Source organism: Vipera berus, assembly GCF_964194415.1.
Source record: "Vipera berus genome assembly, chromosome: 2".
NCBI lineage: Eukaryota > Metazoa > Chordata > Lepidosauria > Squamata > Viperidae > Vipera > Vipera berus.
In genome coordinates this window covers 7,088,901-7,099,711 of record NC_138203.1, presented here as the reverse complement: position 1 = coordinate 7,099,711, position 10,811 = coordinate 7,088,901, and the positions used below count along the sequence as shown (strand labels likewise).

At 42.9% G+C, this 10,811-nt stretch overlaps 1 long non-coding RNA gene across 1 annotated transcript; it reads left to right on the top strand.

The window, feature by feature from the left end:
• Positions 1–1,017: 1,017 nt before the first annotated feature.
• Positions 1,018–5,961, top strand: LOC308663137. The gene is made up of 2 exons (XR_014025300.1): positions 1,018–1,748; positions 4,836–5,961. It is a non-coding gene; the product is annotated as an uncharacterized lncRNA (long non-coding RNA).
• The last annotated feature ends 4,850 nt before the right edge of the window (positions 5,962–10,811 follow it).

The window sequence follows — 10,811 nt, the reverse complement described above, 5'->3', positions numbered from 1 at the left end:
TTTGTTTTTTAAAGAATGGCCCTCTATTTTCATTCCTTTTCAGGCTAGAAAGCAAACATACACATTGATAAGTTGACTTCGCTTCACCTCAGGAACATGAATCTCTTCCATTTGGCTTCTCTCATCTTTCAGAAAGTGACAGCAAAAAAAAAGGGGGGAGGGGGAGGGATTAAGGGTCACTTTGTCTTCCATGCTATCATTATTGTTATTAAAAATAAATAATCGTAATGTTAGGCTGTTCCTTGCAAGATCTCCAAGGATGGTGTTGGGGTTTTTGTTTGGGATTTTTTTTTGATACTTTTACCCTCAGTAAATTTAGCGATTCGTTCTATCGTCCGAAACAGGATTTTTAACATTTTGGTGTTTGAGTTCCAAGTATTTTAAAATATTTTTGGCTTCTGTCAATGTGCTGTCCTCACCGCTTTCTGTATTGCTGATTTGAAAAGCTGTTGTTGTTTTTTTAATGGCTTAACTTGCTGTTTTCCAGGTTTACTCGCACAAATCTCAATTAGTATCTCCTCCTTATTGTTTCCTACTGCAAAGGGGAGCCACAGTTAAGAAGATAAGTGTACTGCTGATTTAGATAATAATAATAAACCTTTATTGTCAAAGTACAACATGTGTACATTGAGATTAGCTAACTATTAGATAACTATGGAAAGTAGTAGCTTTTGTTTTTCTGATGTGGCAGGGCAGTTTTCTTAAAGTGCTACTTGGCTTTCTGAAAACGCCAATAAATGAAATGCAATTAGCACGACTGGTTTTTTTCCCCAATTAAAAGAAGTGTAGAGATATATTAAACGAATTCCCTACTTATTTATTTCTTGTAGATGACCAGTATTTTATATAGTGTCGTATATGGGTGTACGTGGGTATACACAAAATGTGTGTTTGTATGTGGGTATGCGCATTATATTTTTTGCAAACAAAATGCAACAAAATTTCATTTTTAATATATGCTGATTAGCGTACATTTAAAGTGACAACAAAGACTTCTATTCTATTCTATTCTATTCTATTATTCTATTCTATTATTCTATTCTATTCTATTCTATTCTATTCTATTCTATTCTATTCTATTCTATTCTATTCTATTCTATTCCATATTTCCTATCATATCCTCTCCTGTCCTATCCTATGCTGGGGGGGGCTTCGTGGTATCCAAAGCAGAACTGTTCTGAACCAGCCCTCTTCTAGCAAACCCCTATTCAAAAGAAGAGACTGGAGAGCGTCCAAGGCTAAAAGGCTTCTGCCAAGATTTAATTACGCAGTTAACAAAAACACTAGAGCTTGTCTTCTCAAGCGGAAAAGTTGCTTTCAGCAACCAGCCCCTCCCCAAACACTCCTTTTATAGAGAGCTCAGGGCGTGGTCTCCCTGTGCCTCCTCCCGAGGAGTCCCACATTCTTTCTTTGTTTGTTCCTGCTCAACTGCCTCCTGCGTCGGGCGTCCTTGAACAGGGCCAGCTGTGGGTCATCATCTTCCGCACTATCGGGCTCACGCAGCTGAGAAGAGGGCCCCGGCTGGGAACTCTGCCAAGCCTCCACGCCATCATCAACCGGTTCGTCTCCCACACGGTCCTCCTCCCCCTCATCTGAGTCCTCCGACACATCTGAGCCGGCTGCCGAAACCACAGGCTGGCCCTGAGTCAAAACAAGAACAGCCAGATTCAGTCACAGCGTTGTTCCGTACAGTGTTAACCTTGTGAACGCTCAAGCTTCCTCCTTCTGTTATGTATTCAAGATGGACGGTGATTAATGTTTATATGTTACTTATACAGTATGTAAGGATGTAGGGCTATACATATCTTGCATATAGCATGTTTGTGTGTTATGTATGTGTACACTTTGAGAGCAAGGAACTAAATTTCATTTTTAATGTGTGCCATTGTGCCCACTGGGAAAAAGTGACAATAAAGGTTTATCTATCTATCTATCTATCTATCTATCTATCTATCTATCTATCTATCTATCTATCTATCTATCTATCTATCTATCTATCTCTATCTACCTACCTACCTACCTACTGACCTACCTACCTACCTGCCTGTCTGTCTGTCTGCCTGCCTGTCTACCTACCTACCCAGCTATCTATCTATCTATCTATCTATCTATCTATCTATCTATCTATCTATCTATCTATCTATCTATCTATCTATCTATCTATCTATCATCTATCTATCATCTATCTATCTATCTATCTATCTATCTATCTATCTACCTCTCTCTCTCTCTCTCTCTATCTATCTATCTATCTATCTATCTATCTATCTATCTTTCTATCTATCTATCTATCTCTATCTCTATCTAAGGTTACCTAATTTGAGTGGGTTCAAAACCAGATACAAAACAGGTTATGAAATCATCTAGTTTTGGGGTATAAACTTAGTTTCTTGGAAGAGGTTAAGCTCAGACTTTGGGTCTCTCCTTGTTATCTTCCGTCCTAAATATCTTCCAACTCAATTTCTGGATGTTAATGGAATTCTTGAGAAGCGCTTAACAGGACTTATTTTACAAGCTGGCTGAACAGCCCCACTTAAATGCTATTATGTTGATGGCTCCTGCTGACAATGGGTTTAGCAGAAAATCAGGAATCAGACAATACAGGACGAATATTTTATTGCCAAGCCGCGGGGCCACCAGGGGATTTAATATCACTGTTCTTTGCAACATCCCACTTGTGCTAACACAGCGCTGGACCCCTTTTCACCTCCCAGTGAGTGCGTTTCTCCCACTCTTAAAAGATGTGACACATTTGCACAAAAATCACCTGTTTTGTCATGGAAATGGAATGAATAAATGAATCCCAAGCGAGGCCTTGACAGCTCTCCGAAGTCAGCAGTTTCTAAGGCAGCCAAGGGTGACCCTAAAAGAAACAGTAGCTGCTTCTGGGTGGTGTACTCTTATTTAGTCCCGAGTAGCGGTCTTGCGGCTGTTATTCCTCTGTCTACTCTTTCGTTTCGTTTCTTTCTTTTTTTTCCTTATCCCGTCCCCATCTGCCAACTCAGCAATCCAGCTCCTCATTCAACCCTGTAAGGCATGATGCAGAAAAATAATTCTAAGAAGAGAATAGAATGCAGAATAACAGAGTGGGAAGGGACCTGGGAGGTCATCTAGTCCAACCCTCTGCTCAAGCAGGAGACCTTATACCATTTCAGACAAATGGTTGTCCCATCTGTTTTTCAAAGCCTCCCGTGTTGAAGCACCCACAATTGCCGAAGGGAAGCCATTCCACTAATTAACAGAATAACAGAGTGGGAAGGTACCTTGGTGGTCATCTAGTCCAACCCTCTGCTCAAGCAGGAGACCCTATACCATCTCAGACAATGGCTGTCCAATCTCTTCTTGAAAACCTCTAGTGATGAAGCACCCACAATGTCTGGTGGCAAGCTGTTCCACTGGTTAATTGTCCTCACTGTTAGGAAGCTTCTCCTTAATTCCAGGTTGCTTCTCTCCTTGGTCAGTTTCCAACCATTGTTTCTTGTCCTGCCTTCAGGCACTTTGGAGAATAGCTTGACTCCCTCTTCTTTGGGGCAGCCCCTGAGATATTGGAACACTGCTATTATGTCTTCCCTAGTCCTTCTTTTCATTAGGCCAGACATATCCAATTCCTGCAACTGTTCTTTGTATGTTTTAGCCTCCTAGTCAACTTTGCTGCTCTTCTCTGCACTCTTTCCAGAGTCTCAACATCTTTTTTACATTGTGGTGACCAAAACTGGATGCAGTATTCCAGGTGTGGCCTTACCAAGGCATTGTAAAGTGGTATTAGTACTTCACGTGATCTTGATTCTATCCCTCTGTTAATGCAGCCTAGCACTGTGTTGGCTTTTTTGGCAGCTGCGGCATACGGCTGGCTCATATTTAAGGGATTGTCCACTAGGACTCCGAGATCTCTCTCAGAGCTATTGGCATTAAGCCACATTTCACCCAATCTTATGACAAATAAGAAGAAGCTGGATCAATCGCCTTCATTAGACCAACAGGAGTTGGAAGACCACAATCAAAATCCTTCCATATCCTTCCAATCCATAATCCTTCCCAAAATGTATCTGTAGCTTCTTTAGGCTACGTTGCAAAGCAATGAGGGAGATTACTATAGCATTATGGACTTTTGAATGTATAGCTGGGGGACCATGTGCCCAAATCCATGCCAGCAAATGATAACTATATATTTTTATTGTAGTCATTTCTTTGTGGCCTGCCTTTATTATTTTCATAAGCAATTTATCTAACACACTTTCCTCCTCCTATTTTCCCCACAACAACAATCCTGTGAGGTGGGTTGAGCTGAGGGAGAGAGACTGGCCCAAAATCACCCAGGCGGCTTTCATGCCTAAGGCAGGATTAGAACTCACAGTCTCCTGGTGATTGGCCCAAAGCCACCCAGGCGGCTTTCATGCCTACGGCAGGACTGGAACTCACCGTCTCCTGGTGACTGGCCCCAAATCATTCAGCTTCCTTTTGTCACAAAAGTGAGACTAGAAGTCACAGTGTCTTGGTTACTTCTTGGCTAGTCTAAGTAATGCTTCCTCCAAGTTACCAACTATGGGTTGGTTTGCTTAACAAATTAACTCTTACCTTCCCCTCTTTCTCGGTTCGTGTGTCTGTGTCTGTGTTCTAATTCCATGTTATCATTTAGTCCTTCTCTTGCTCTGTCAGTTAAACCATTTGGCGGTCGCCTCCTCTAATGACCCGTGCTTGAAAGGAAGCTGGTTGTTGCCGTGTGATTGTGGAAATATCAAGGGTTTGGCGTCCTCCATTATTTAAACTTCCAGTTGAGGCTCTCATGATTTTGAAGAATGTTTAACAATCCTCTCTTTACGGCTTTCTCCTTCAAGCTCTGGCTGATACCACCCAAGCACTTGATAAAACGCCCAGATGCCATTATTTTTCAGGAGAACATTTGGAACGATGAGGTCCACCTCAATTTATCTCAACCAGTGGGACTCAGCCGCTCCAGGATGTCACTTCACCGAGAGCTTCTGGTACGGACACAAGGAAAGAAAGAATCCATCTCAGGCTGACCTCAAGTAATGTTATGGAGATGGGTTGCAGTAACGCCAAGTCCTCCTTGGAATTTGCATCGTATTTCAGGACAGGATAGAGGGAATTCAATTATTTTCTCACCTGGACACGGTTCATGGATATCAATCATCATATTTGAGGACACTTTGTGATCACTGGGGTGGGTAGGGGAGCAGGAAACGGAGCGCATAGAATTAAGCATCCTGGATTTACAAGACAAAAAAAAAACCCAAACGAACTTTCAGGACCTTTGCCAGATCTTGTCGTTGGACCCTGGTGGGGTGTCAGGGAGAAATGTTCAAAGGGTAATTCATTCAGGAGAATGATTTCCAACTTGCCTGCAGGTGATGAAGAAGCAAAAGCAAAGACTCCTCCATCTTTAGTCTATTTTACCTCTCAAAGAGTTGAATGATATTATTATGCCGAAGGTAGATCATTCTGTAGGGACGCGGTGGCTCAGTGGGTTAGGACGCTGAGCTTTGTCAATCAGAAGGTTGGCAGTTTGGCTGGTCAAATCCCGAGTGCCGCATAACAGAGTGAGCGCCTGTTACTCGTCCCAGCTTCTGCCAACCTAGCAGTTCGAAAGCACGTAAAAATGCAAGTAGAAAAATAGGGACCACTACGGTGGGAAGGTAACAGTGTTCCGTGCGCCTTTGGTGTCTAGTCATGCCGGCCACATGACCATGGAGACGTCCTCGGACAAGCGCTGGCTCTTCGGCTTTGAAACGGAGATGAGCAACAGCCTCTAGATTTGGAAACGATTAGCACGCATGTGCGGGGGGAACCTTTACCTTTACCTTTACCTTAGATCATTCTGCTTTTGCTCCTCAGAAGACCAACAGATTCAAAGTCATCTAGTAATTTTTGTTAGCCTTGGCTAGTCTTCTGTATTTGTGCTTCAGATACTGTCTGACGATATCTGTTGAATTTTGTCTTCTATTGTGTTTGTTTTTTGTTTGTTTTTTTCAGATTTGCGTACAAGGTCTATGGAGATTCTCAGACCTCCAGGTCACGGTTGTCCCAAAGGTGCTTTTTCAAAACAAAAGGCAGCTGGATTTTGTTTTTCCTTGAAGACATCTCAGCCAGATGGTTGTCCTTGTTCTGCTAGAACATATTGAGTTCAGGGAAGTCCATCACTTCCCTGAATCATTGCTTCCGTTGATTAAATGTTCTGACCATTAAGTTTTTTTTCCTTAATGTTCGATCACACTCGGACTTCTTGTGAATTCAATCCACCGCCTTGTGTCCTACAGCTTCTTCACAACTTCTAGGATGAGAGGTGAAAAGTCTTCAAGGAAAAACAAAGTCCGGTTGCCTTTTGACAAAGCACCTTCAGAACCTCACTTTACAATGCTGTTTCCATCTTTTCTTGCCTCTTGGAAATAAGAACAAGGTTGAAATCATAATCATGCCAAACTAGAATTGGACATGAATCTTGAAACCTTAAGCCCGGATCCCTGTGTACTTTGTTATTTAGTCACTAACAGTCATTTAACAGGCGGAGAAAGAAACGTTGACTTTGGTAGATTTGTACTTTCAGACTTACAAGATTCTGTTAATGTTGCTTTACATTAAAGTAAAATCAGCTCATCTGGTCATGTTCCTTGCCTACTTTACCTGACAGAGCTGACACCTTGCTACTTGATCTCCCATAGGATTAGCCATAGCAATAGCCATAGCAATAGAACTTAGACTTATATACCGCTTCATAGTGCTTTACAGCCCTCTCTAAGCTGTTTACAGAGTCAGCATATTGTCCCCCCAACAATCTGGGTCCTCATTGTACTGACCTCGGAAGGATGGAAGGCTGGGGCAACCTTGAGCTGGTGGGAATCCAACAGGAAGGGGAGGGAGGGAGGGAGGGAGGGAGGGAGGGAGGGAGGAAGGAAGGAAGGAAGGAAGAAAGGAAGGAAGGAAAAAGAAAGGGAGGTTTGGAAGGAAGGGAGGGAGGGAGGAAGAAAAAGTGAGAAAGAAAAAGAAAGAAAAAGAAAGAAAGAAAAATAAAAAAATAAAAAAATAGCAATACAACTTAGACTTATATGCCGCTTCACAAGGAAGGAAGGAAGGAAGGAAGGAAGGAAGGAAGGAAGGAAGGAAGGAAGGAAGGAAGAAGAAAGGTAGGTTCGGAAGGAAGTGAGGGAGGGAGGAGAGAGAGAGAGAAAGAAGAGAAAGGAAGGAAGGAAGGAAGGAAGAAGAAAGAAAGAAAGAAGAAAGAAAGAAAGAAAGAAAGAAAGAAAGAAAGAATAGAACTTAGACATATGCCGCTTCACAGGGCTTTACAGCCCTCTTTAAGCAATTGGCAAGAAGCGCATCAAAATCTCTTCTTAAAAACTTCCAGGGTTGGAGCACACACAACTTCTAGAGGCAAGTCGTTCCACTGGTTAATTAACAGAATAACAGAGTTGGAAGGGACCTTGGAGGTCTTCTAGTTCAACCCCTTGCTCAAACATGAGTCCCTGTACCCTTTCAGACAAATGGTTGTCCAGTCTCTTCTAAAAAACCTCCAGTGTTGGAGCACTCACAACTTCTGGAGGCAAGTCGTTCCACTGGTTAATGGTTCTCGCTGTCAGGAAATTTCTCCTTAGTTCTGGGAACTCCAACATCTGATGTGGACCTTGTGAACCTGGGTGACATCCGAGCCAGTATGGCATTCTGAAATTTACGTCTCACCATATTTTTTATGGGAGAGACATTCTTTGTCTGACTCCTCTGATGAGACCTGTCCAGTAGGGTTGAACCTCTGGCATAGCTCTCGTCTTCCTCAGAGTACACAAGCCCCACAACCACGTCAAGGTACTGCCTCATTAGGGCATTATTATTATTATTATTATTATTATTATTATTATTATTATTATTATTATTATCATTGTTGTTGTTGTTGTTGTTATTTACAAAGTATCTGCACGGTCAAGAGCAAAACCAAGTCTGAATGCACAAGTAACAATTTCCCAATACAAAGTTGAAAATCACACCCATTAAACTATGCAAGGAACTACGTTCCCCAATATAATTATTTGGGCAGGCTTTGTATGCAATGCCCAGCCTCTAGTCTCAGGAACAGCTGATGACCTTGGTTCCCATGGGACAGAATATTATTATGACTAACTAAGCACCTCCCTCCATTTGATGTGGCAACATAGAAGGAGAAGGAAAGACGGCTGCAGCTGTGCTCATTTGTAGAGTTGACACATGGACAGTCACTTGTCTGGAATGGTATAGGGTCTCTTCCTTGATCAGGGGATTGGGCTAGAAGATCTCCAAGGTCCTTTCCAACACATTCATTATATGTTCTGTGGTTGTATAACACGACAAGCCCAAATTTAGAAATCACACCCTTGCTTGATCTGATGGCCTGGTGCAGGGGTCCTCAACCTTGGCAACTTTAAGGTGTGTGGACTTCAACTCCCAGAATTCCTCAGCCAGCAGTTGAAGTCCACACACCTTAAAGTTGCCAAGGTTGAGGACCCCTGGCCTAGTGCACACAACCTAAAAGACAATCGCTAGCGTTCCATACAAGCAGGCAAGCAAAACAAAACAAAACAAAGCAAAAAAAAAAACACATACCAGTTCTGTTGCACAGGACTTAGGGCTGGTAAATCTCTGCCAGTGTTGCAACTGCAACTTCTAAGTGTTCCATAATTGGACAGATGGTTGACAATGCAACTGTCAAGGGCAGGAAATCAGGAAATACAGGCAGTTCAAATGAATATACAGGTTTAGGTAAAGGTAAAGGTTCCCCCGCACGTGCGTGCTAGTCGTTTCCGACTCTAGGGGCTGGTGCTCATCTCCGTTTCAAAGCCGAAGAGCCAGCGCTTGTCCGAGGACGTCTCCGTGGTCATGTGGCTGGCATGACTAGATGCCAAAGGCGCACGGAATGCTCTTCCCACCGTAGTGGTCCCTATTTTCTACTTGCATTTTTATGTGCTTTCGAACTGCTAGGTTGGCAGAAGCTGGGACGAGTATCTATCATCTATCTATCTATCTATCTATCTATCTATCTATCTATCTATCTATCATCTATTTATCATCTCTGTCTGTCTGTCTATCCACCCATCTATCTATCATTGCAATCGCACTTAGACTTATATACTGCTTCACTGTGCTTTACAGCCCTCTCTAAATGGTTTAGAGTCAGCATGTTGCCCCCGACAATGGGTCCTCATTTTACCCACCTCAGAAAGATGGGAGGCTAATTCCACCTTGAGCCAGTGAAAATTGTCTGTCTGTCTGTCTGTCTATCTATCTATCTATCTATCTATCTATGTCTGTCCATCCATCCATCCATCCATCCGTCCATCGATCCAGATGAGAGTCAATAGAATTCAAAGTGGGATGAACTTAGATACCTTCTGGACTCAAGACTAATGACGCATTTGACCCCTCCCTCCAGCTCAACCTGGTCATTCCCTACATCACCTTTGGGAGGTGAACCTCGCGCTGCCAGTTTTTAAATTCTCCACCCATTTCTTTAAAACTTTCAGAGATGAAGTCCTAACCCATCTGAAAAACCTTCCAAAGTCAAGTCCCATTTCTAGCTGATTCAAAGCTTTTATGACTTAGAGCTACAATAAAACCAGCATGCTGAAACCATTCCTCCAAAGTAACAAGGACTAAGCCTGCAGGTTCACCTTTAGCAACCTGCTTTGTTCGTTCCGTTTCAATTCAGCGTGGTTTCAAACAATTTGGTCCTGCAATTTGCATCTCTTCTCAAGCTGCCCAAAATGAAGCTCCAGGCACATTGGTGAGCTGTTTTCTCTTTGAGAATCCATCACCCATGCCCATCTGCCTTGATGACCATTCACTCATAACAACAGATGCTGTTCGAACAGGCAGTTCACCATCATATCACCATCATAAGCCCTTGCTGATTGAACCTTCTTTGTTTTTAAACTGCCTGAGTCTGCTGGGAAAAGCTACAAAAGGTGGGTGGAGGAGCAAAATCAAAAATAGTGGTGGTACATTCAGGGCAAGTGCATCTGAGATTCCTTTCATCTCAGCATGTCTGGCTTAGTTCAGTGCAACACTTGTTTTGCAGCTGTCTTTCGCAGCACTCTTTTCAAACTGGGAACTGTCCTAACTGTACACAAATCACTAGTCTACAAGGACAGATTACTTATCTAGGGTCTGTAATTTGTGCTCTTCAGGCAGAAATTAGGTGTTCAGTTCAGCCCTCCTACTCTACTGAGCCTCCGCGCTATCAGCCCCCTCTACCACAAAGATCCTGCAGGAGAAGGGCAGTGTGGACAACCGTGGGATCTGGCAGGGTGAGAGCTGTGAACCATAAACCCAAAGCTTTCGCTGTGTCCCTGCATAACAGATACAGTGCCCTTCCTGACCTTAATAGGGACATTAAGGAAACAGGTCAAGGTAATTGTGATGATAACTCAGATAAGCAGGGGACCATGGTCCAACATGAACTTGTTTTTGACAGGGAGAAGTGGGAATCAGGTATTACACATCAGTCATGCAAGAACAGAAAGGCATCCAAAAAGAGAAGCCACCTTCTGGTTGGTGATTCAATTATAAGGGATGTAAAGGATACAGAGGTTTCAAAAGAGGTCAGGTGTCTTCCAGGTGCTACTGCCAGTAGGGATAAGAAGCGTATTTTCAAAATAGTCAACAATGCCAGCAATGACTGTGATGTGGATGCTATAGTACATCTTGGCACTAACGATCTGTCCCAAAAGGATGTACTCTCTGTGCAGAATGATTTCCAGAGCTTGGGGCAGGAACTCAGCAGAATAGGCTGTAGGCTTACTTTTTCAGAGTTCTTACCGGTGTATAAGGAG